The sequence below is a fragment of the Montipora capricornis genome, chromosome 12, assembly GCF_036669925.1.
Source record: "Montipora capricornis isolate CH-2021 chromosome 12, ASM3666992v2, whole genome shotgun sequence".
Lineage (NCBI taxonomy): Eukaryota > Metazoa > Cnidaria > Anthozoa > Scleractinia > Acroporidae > Montipora > Montipora capricornis.
The window spans coordinates 27,499,092-27,508,922 of record NC_090894.1 but is presented as its reverse complement, the minus strand read 5'-3'; positions in this window follow the sequence as shown (position 1 = coordinate 27,508,922).

The following is a 9,831-nucleotide window of genomic DNA, read 5'->3' as shown; positions in this document are numbered from 1 at the left end:
AACTTGACAGTTGCTGATCTATTTACTGGAGTATTCTCGCCACTCATTCTGGTTCATAATCTGGGTTTTTTTTGTTCGGAGGGGGAGATCTTATGGTTTACTGTCGGGAACTCGGCGAATATTTTGTTTGGTTTGGGAGGATTCTTTTTGTTATCCTCCGTGGCAAGTCTTGCTGCTATTTCGTTGGAGCGTTTACACGTAACGTTTCGCCCATTTAAGCATCGCCTCGTGAAAAAGAAGACCTTTGGAGCAGTTGTTTTTGCCGTTTGGTTTACAGCTGGGATGATGTCGGCTGTGGATTTCCTTTTAACCTTTTACGGTGTCTACTTGCCTTTCGAGGTTCACTTATATTCATTTTTATCTTGTTGTCTTCTCATTATCCTTGTTTCCTACGTGTCTATCGCTGCCAAAATTAACGGCAAAAAACATCCTCGGCGCCATGGTGGAGTCAATAAACAACGAACACTGACAAAGACTCTGTTCATTGTGACGAGTGTGTCTTTGATGCTGTCCTCACCACATATCATTTTGGAGTTTCTTTTCAGCAGTGAGCACTTCCTTCCTAACGAATTCTACTATCCAACAAATGTACATATATATTTGGTTTCTCTCTGTTTATTTTATTTAAACTCACTCGTCAATCCCATTTTTTATGGCTTTAGAATGCCAGCTTTCAAAAGAGCTCTCTTTTCAGTTTTACTGTGTAGACCATTGTCGGCTCGCCATATTGTGGAATTTCCTCTCAACGTCTTGTAATTTTTCCAAGTTTCAAGTTTGCTCTTCAAGTTTGGCAGAATATTCCGGACTATCCTTTAGAACAAAACGATAACGTTCAAAAGAGAGGATTCAAAATTTCTACCCTAGCTGTACTAATCGGCAAGCCCTCTCGCTTGCTAAAGATACCACACTCGTCAGTAGTAGGGAACTTGTTTGTCGCAAATTTTTGTCTGACATGTCCAATCAACAACCACCAGCGACCACCCAATATCATTTCATATGTCTAGACTCGGACAAAAGAGCTATCCCGTATAACCTAAGACTAGGCTGTGAGCGCGCAATTAGTAGATCGAGGGATTCAAAGATATTTTACTTTAGACATTAATTAAGTAACATAATAGCATTGTTGTCATTGTAACTACCACTTGTTAATTCAGGACACGTTCTGCAAGAAAGTGGAATAAACGATTCTTCTTCTTCTTCTTCTTCTTCTTGTTCTTCTTATCATTATTATTCTTTTTATTTTACTATCATTTTATTGATTTCTTGAGCGGGTGATGCGCGTGATTTTCACTAACGACATCCAGCTGCGTTAACTTCCGGTAAAAAATTGGCCCAAATGACATAGCTGTTGACAGATGGGCGGCATATGTCTTGTGACGTAAATGTGTCAGGCCCTTTTCTTCCAAATGGAAATATGACGAAAATTGTCGGATCACAGGTTATGATATATCAATGTATGTACGCATTGCAGACCTTGGTATTTTGTTGCCAAGGAGATTTAGCATATATGGACCGGCCGTATAAGTAGCAAATACTTTTTTTCTGATTTGCAGTGTAAATCCAACATTAACTTTGTTTAGTGAATTTTTCTACCTGGAAGACAAACTAGACGCTCCGTGAGCGTAAACTGGATTGCCTTATGTTACGTACGTGTTTGTCCTCCTCAAAATCCAGTTTTCGTACTCATTTCCAAACATCCTAAGGGCTGGTTTCTATATGATCGCAGACGATCGCGGATCTCAGGAAGTTCTGCGATCGTCTACGATCGTGCGATCGTGATCACAGACGATCATAGAAGATAGAACCATGTCCTATCTTCTGCCATCGTCTGCGATCGTTTGCAATATATTTCCAAAGTTATGCGATCTACGATCGAAACGTATCCCATAATATTTTTAATTCTGACTCATGATTCAACGCTTCTTAGCAACAAAGCTCGAGTGTTCCTTTATAGGAACCCTCGATTGCTGTAAACATGGCTGGCACTAAACATGATAACGTTACTAACGAGGAATTCATGGAGGAAGTTACTCGGTATGAGTGCGTTTACACCCGTAACAGTAAAGATTTCAAAAACAAAAACAAAAATGCTAACAACTGGGAAAGAATCGGCGAGAAATTTAATTTGTAGGCGGCGGAGGCAGAGGTCAAACTCAACAACATAAGAACTGCGTATGGTCGTTATCTGAAGCGGTTGAAGACGATACCTTCTGGATCGGGGCGAGATGCAGTGGCAAGAGAATTTCAAAACCTGGAATGGCTCAATCCACATATTGCACAGCAACCATCAAGCACAAATCGATCGTCTGCGATTGTCTGCGATCATATGGAAACCAGCCTTTAATTAAATCTGGTTTCCATTCGCGATCGTCTGCGATTGTGTGCGAACATATGGAAACCAGCCTTATCAAAGGCTTAATAAAGACGATCGCGAATCGCAGATCGCAGAAGATTGCAAAGAAAGCTGTTTCCATATAATCGCAAACGATCGCAAACGATCTTAGAGCCGGAGTTCAGTATCAAACCCTTTTCTGAAGAAACTTTTCCTTGAATAATGAAGCACAAAGTAGGCAACAAGCTTTCTTTCAAATAATTCTTGACTGTCACATTTCCAATAATTTTTTTAACCCGAAAATGGTGCATACTTCAGTACAAAATAAATATAAATAGCCAGACAACAGAGATGCGATTTTTGTAAACACAAATTGATTCAAGGCGTTCGATTCCTTCAATGAGTTTTTTAAACCCATATCCAACCAGATAAAGTTACCACAGAATTTGCCATTTTGGTTTCAGTGTTTCAAAAACAAATTTTGACATAAATACTGAAAAGCCGTCATTTTTCATAACATCCCTACTTATTATTATTATTATTATTATTATTATTATTATTAGTAGTAGTAGTAGTAGTAGTAGTAGTAGTAGTAGTAGTAGTAGTAGTAGTAGTAGTAGTAGTAGTAGTAAAGAGCAAATGGAGACGAATTTTTTCGTCTTAAATTCGCATCTGACGAGGAACCCGTCCTAAGAATTTCCCGTCTCAGACAAAATTTTCGTCTCTAGTGTGAAACGGCTATTGAAAGACCGGGTAAGTGCGCACGCTCATACCTAACGGTGGCAAACTCAACATTCGCGACAACAAGAGAAATGTTGAATTGCTGTAGAAACAGAGCTTAAGCGCTTTTCAAGTAATTCATCATAGATTCAACTTCGTTTCAACATGTTTAAAAACGGCTGAAAGGGGTTTGGCAAACGGTATCGACATCGACTTTAACAAAATCGGACGGATGTTGAAGCCTTAAGAAAGACAATGGCCACCCACAAAATAATAATAAGGGAGTTTAAGAAAGCCACGACGGCTACGGCGACGAAACTTATCTTCAAAATATTAGTTTGAGCTATTCTAAGTGTTTCACGATGTTCCCCGATCATCTTGTTTATGTTGTACAATATGGGCGAAGTATGCTATAACCATATTGGTACGTACAGATTTTTAGGTTTTTTGAGAGACACAATGTAATTTCCGCGAAGATCCCGCATGAGAAGATTTTGAATGCGCTTATTGCATAGAGATGTAGAGTTTGACTTAAATGGTAAGAGAACAGGTAATTTGCAAATATAAATCTCAGTGTTCTCTTATTTACATTATACCATTATACCATTTCTTTGACAAGAAATTTACTACGAGGATAACTGCGAAAAACAACCACTACTTTGTCGCGAATTTTCAATAATAAAAACTTATTCAGAAATAAAAAAAAAATAAATATATAATAAAACGTACGTTTTTGAAGCAAAGAGAGAGAAGGGAAAGATTGACCAAGAACTCCAGCTGACAGGAGGTAACCAGTTGGCTATTTACAAAGCTTGGTATAGTTGAATCTGGGACAACTAGAAACAAATCCGAACCAGAGATCAGAATGGGATTTGGACCCGGAGCAACTGCATGCAAACCCAACGCCCTAACCACCGGACCACACTACCTCCTCATTTTTCATTTTGAATTCCAGATATTGGCTAAAAGATATCTCAATAACAGCTGCGTTTATGCATACTGCAGTAAAATTATCATTATGGAGCTTAAGCATGGGCATTTTTTGAGACACGGACGGCAATTTTCCATTTTAACTTGTCTTCAAACAACCAAATTTGCATTGTCAAGTATCTTTTCTCCATTAGAGATGATTGGTATAAAAATCTGGGAGACAACACTGTCCTGGAACTCAAGATGTCCTCTTCCGCTTGCCGTCCACGTCTCAAAAACGCCCGTGCTCAAGCCCTCTATTGTCTCTAATACAAGACATGCAAGGTGGTATCTTATCCTATGAGTTTTTGCGACAGCAGACACTTTCCGCCCAGTTTGCATAGGCTCACAGTTTCCACAAATGCACCTGCATATTCAGCAAATGTTATACACAAAGTAAACATTTCATTTCAGCAGCATGTAATCAGTGGCATGTTGTCACTTCAAAAACGGACAACAACGACTACTATCAAGCCTTGGGCTTTTTCGAAAAACGGAATGAAAGATCGGACTCACAAAACAGTTGCATCGAAATCATGGTTACTTATAATTCATTATTAATTCTATTGCATAACAGCAAACTGTGAAATCGTACAAAAACGCCAAGCAAACAAATGAAATTCCTGAAATAAAAGGATAACCAGGAACTGTATAATCTACGGCGACATTTGCACGGTGTGGTAAACAAACAAAGAGATTTAAATAGGCATCCGTGAGAAGAACCACGGATGCACCAAAGCGCGCAAAGAGCAGCACATTGATCGGAAATACAGCTACTTGCACAGCTGGTATGGCTTCACAGTACCGAAAATATGCGTAAACCCTACAAATAACAAAACAAGAGCTTCAAACGAGAGATTGTACCATATTTATACACGATTCTACAGCCACTTTTCACAGGGGAAATGAGTAAACAAACGCTCACCAATCCACCTGACCAGTTCGCGTCGTATTCGTCGCTGTCAGCAGAGTCATCGACGGTTGCAGCATATCCGTAGTGGTTCATATTGTTAAGGCTCTACGTTAAAAATCGTAGATTCGACCTCCTCAGCCATTTCCGAAGTGAGTAAAAACAGTTGAAACGAAGTACTTTCCGAGGAACACTCGCACCGTCTATCGAGATGTTTCGGGTGGCCAATAGTGACGTCACAGTAATAATATTACCCAGTTTCCATTCCTCTATTCTATGAGCGGCCATTTCAGAAACGTTTTCCTGAGTTCCTCGGATTTCCGTACTCTTAGTTATATTTCTGCTTTACTTGCTCAGATTAGACAATTTTTTTGTGATTGTGAGTTACAATGGTTGTTTTTGTCTTCGTACACTTTAAAAGACAAAAAGAAAAAATGTCAAAATTTTGTTTCATTTGACCTTTAAATTCAAAGCCACAATGCAATTCTACTTTGTGTAATATTTTTGGAGTCCTGCATCTAAGGCTTTTCTTTCCACTGTCATGGTCACCTGTCTTTTACTTTTTTTACAGCATCTTGTTGCACCTTTGCACAAATCAAACTCTGGAAGTGTGTTATTCTGTTCACTTATACCTACCAGCCACTACTACCATGCTTACCATTTCTGGCCTATCCTAAATACAAGGTTATCCAATGAGCAAATTAAGCCAAAAGCATTTGAAAGCCATTTCTACTAGTCTCCTTGTAATGTATATTAAAGACTGTCTGTCTAAAGAGATGTTTTTATCACCTAGAAGAATTTAATCTGTTCAGATATCGTAGCTGGGAAAATTGAAGCGTCCGGAAATTTTAGGGAATGATATCTTCATTTCAGAAATTGATAGCTGAAGTCCAGGGCTCGAAATTGCGACCAATACAGTCGCATTTGCGACTAAAGTATATAGACAAGTTGCAAATTTGCGACTTGTTTTCACCCTCGCTCTTTTGAAACAAAAGGTCAGCAGTTGCCATTTAGTTAAGCCTAAATATTGTTTTAGGCCTAATTTGGCCTAAGGTTAGCATTTCTAAGGGATTTGGGCTTTATCAACAGTTACATTGTAACCTTAGTCTGCATTTTACACTGACCGATTCCAGTGATTTAATTTCATTTCCAGGCACCTCAAGTCCAAGGGCACTTTGAGATATGGAAACAAGTCTTTACCATTCCTTCGATCATTCGCCATTTTCAGCAGTTTCTTTACACACAAGTATTGCGGGCTCATATTTTGTTTTGCTAAACCGCTGACAACACAATGCGAAAAATTTTCGTATCTCGTCGCAAAATTGCGACTGGATTTTTTCGTTAATTTCGAGCCGTGTGAACGTTACCTCCTAAGACCTTCCCAGCAAACCATTTGCTCATCCAAAACTGCTAGGTGACCTTTTACGTGCCAAAACTTGCAAAAATATCCCTTCTGAAAAACGTTAAAGGGTCTGCTTTTCCCTGGTTGCGAATCTTTTAGGTGATGTTTGAGTAAAAAAATCTATAGCTGTTTGGCAACGTAGAACCGAACTTCTTAGAACAGTCAGTTGACTCTCCCAAACACATATTTTACCGGATTAATAATCGTTGGGTGCCACAGTAGATAACGTGATCATGGTGCAGGGATGGCGCAGTGGTGAGAGCACTCCACCAATGTGGCCCGGGTTCGATTCCCAGACTCGGCGTCATATGTGGGTTAAGTTTGGAGGTTTTCTCCGGGCATTACGGTTTCCCCTCTCCTCAAAACCAACATCTGGCTCGATTTGCTTTCATCGTTAATTTCAATTTACAGTGTCCCCAATTAGCGCTCCATCGCTAGAACGACTAGACACTTAAATAAAGTTCCCTTTCCTTTCCTTTCCTTTACTTTTTATGGTAGGATTACCTACCAGCCTTGATATCCTTCCTCTATCAGCGTGGAAGTTACATCATTGACTTAAATGAAGAACAGCAAATGGAAAGTACAACACACCACACATGTACTGAAGTAGATGTCCGTCCCCAGTTGTTCAAAAGGAGGATAACACTGTCCACCGGATAAATCACTATCTATTGGATAGCGCAATTGCTATGACTTATTCACTGGATAGAGATTTATCCGGCAGAGAACGCCATCAATCTTTTGAACAACTGAGGCCCAGACGCTTAGTTTTCCTGCAGATCATGTGCTTTAGGTTGGATTCTAAAATTTTAATTTTATTCCCATTTACCACAAGACATAGTTGCCTGACCTTAACCCTGACTCTTTAATTTATTTATTTATTTCCTATTTGGCAAGTTATTGATTTGCAGGGAAAGCAATTAATATCGTGTTATCACTTTACCCTGTGGATAAATAACAGTGTTTATGTTGTCACCAAGATTCAATGGAGCCAAAGACAATAGGGTAGTTTCAAATTGTGCACGCGCAAAGGAACAGATTCCAGATTCAATTCAGAGGACTGGAATAATAATTCTTTGAATTTGCGTTTGTTCAAAACGATGGACTATTCTCATGAACGTCAACTCTGTTCTTTTGTGAAATAAGTTGAATCTAGTCTATTGTGGAATACTGTTTGCAAAAGCAATAGCTGTGCCCTTGGAAAATTATAGTTAATTTCAACAGAGAAAATAAAACGTAGAACCAGATTGAACTTACCTCCCAGTCCGTAAAATAGCTAAACTCTTTTTTTCTCTCGGGATAGGGTGAAAATTCGAACACCAAACCGGCAATTCAATAATAAGTTTTCAGCTGCTCTTTCCGCGGTGCCACTTGATGAACTTTGAGGCGATTGATATGACGAACCAGCAACATCTAAGAGTTGAAATTACACACACCTGTAACATGGTAGGCACTTTCATGAACCTCCTACATCTAAGAGTTGAAATTACACACACCTGTAACATGGTAGGCACTTTCATGAACCTCCTATTCTGGACTAAGAACTCGTCCAATATGCTGTGTACTGCCCCTCGAAAGTCCTAACGGTTGGCAATACTTCTCGCTTGATATACCCGAAAATGTACGACGGAAACTCATTTCGACGTCCAAAGAACGATTTTGGAGAGAGATCAACACTTTTTTCGACACAGTTTTATCAGAAATCGATTTGGGCAATATTGATACGTGGCAAGTGTAAGTTTTTGTTCGAATAACCGTGAAATATGAGATTATTTTTGCTGATTAACTTCCTTGCTTGCGTAAGGTTTATCGTGAAATGGTCTCAAGATATTAAAAATATTACAAAATTAGGTATAAATCTGGAGGAAATAACTCAATAAAGCCTTTTCAGTTGTATTTACTTGTGTGTAGGCTAGCTTTTGGCCTATTTCTAAACTCAGCAATTCAAATAATATTTACAATATTCCTAATGGCGATCATTGTTCTGTGTGGGGTTGTGACAACGATCGAAGGTAGCCAGAGATGCAAAAGATTCTTCCTCACGTTGGAATATTAAGATTTTACTCCCCCAGGAATACGAATGATGTTTTGTCGGGGCTAGAGCTATTAATCGTGACCAATTCAAGGTTTCGATGAGTACAAAGGTATGTTCAAATAACAGAACCTCTGAATGTCCTACACCAACTTTGCACATAAGAGAGTATGATTGTGGGAGTACTAAAACCTCAAGACCTGCTCCAAAGATTGGATCTACAGAGAACTAGATTATGAAGATGGCGCTTTTGTATTGATCGAAGTCATAGTGGAGCTTGACAAGTTTGCTTCGGTCCAGTGACTCTCATACTGTCTAGATGGTAGTTTGACAGAAGAAAAATGTTGTTTACATGTAACAGCTGAGGCATATTTATTCCCAATGTTATCTAGTTAGTCAGTTAGTTAGTTAGTCGACCACCAGTCGAGCAATCCTTCACAACTTCTCGCCACTTATCTCTGTCATTCATGAGGGCAGGCAAATCTTCTAACTGGATGTTCAGGTTTCTATTGATGCTGTCCAAGAAGCTAAATGGTCTTCTTCCTCTGTTAGGACATTGGAGTCTCAGAACGTCGGAGAAAATCTAATATTTAGCTCTGAAGCAATGCCCAGCAAAACTTGCTCTTCTTTGCACAACCAACGTTGATATAGGAGGGAGGTCAGCGTAAATTTCAGCTTTAGTCTTGTGTTGACGCCAGGAAATGTTCTTAACACGAATGAGTAAACGAGTGTACGTGCCGTCCAGATGTTCTTGGAGTCGCTTCATCATGCTGCAAGTTTCAGAGCAGTACAAGAGGATGCTTTCCACGCAGGCTTTAAAGAAAGCTATCTTGGTTTTGACAGAGATGTTGGACTGCCATACATGATGGAGTCTGTTGCATGCTGACCATACTTGACCATGCTATATATGCTTCACCAATGTTACCTAAATCTATCGAAACAGAGACAGCTGTATTCTACGGAAGAGCAGCATTAAACAGCTACCTCGATGTAGAAGGGGATTTAAATGGTTTACTTGAGCAGAATCATCGTACTACATTAAAGTGATTGGACTCTCACAGAGTTTGTAGAAGATAGTAGCGGCTCAAAAACCCTTGATTTTTCGCAACCAAACTAAAATTCCTCATGTTTCTCATCGCTCATTTCATCCCCCCAAAGAGCAATAAAGCTCCCTAAAGGCAATTTCCATCTCCTCTGACAACGACTTCTCTCCTTTGAGGAAGTAAATTTCCAGAAGCCATAATTCGTTAAAGCAAGACGTAGCTAAAAATAAAGTAGCCTGTACACAAGTAATTACAACTAAAGAGGCTTTACTGTGTTATTTCCTCCAGATTTGTACCTAACTTTGTAATTTCGAGATGTCAATTTCACAATAAATTAATCTCACCGATCCTTACGAGAGCAAGGTTAATCCGAGTAAACTTTATTTCACATTTCACGGTTATTCAAACAAAAACTTACACTTC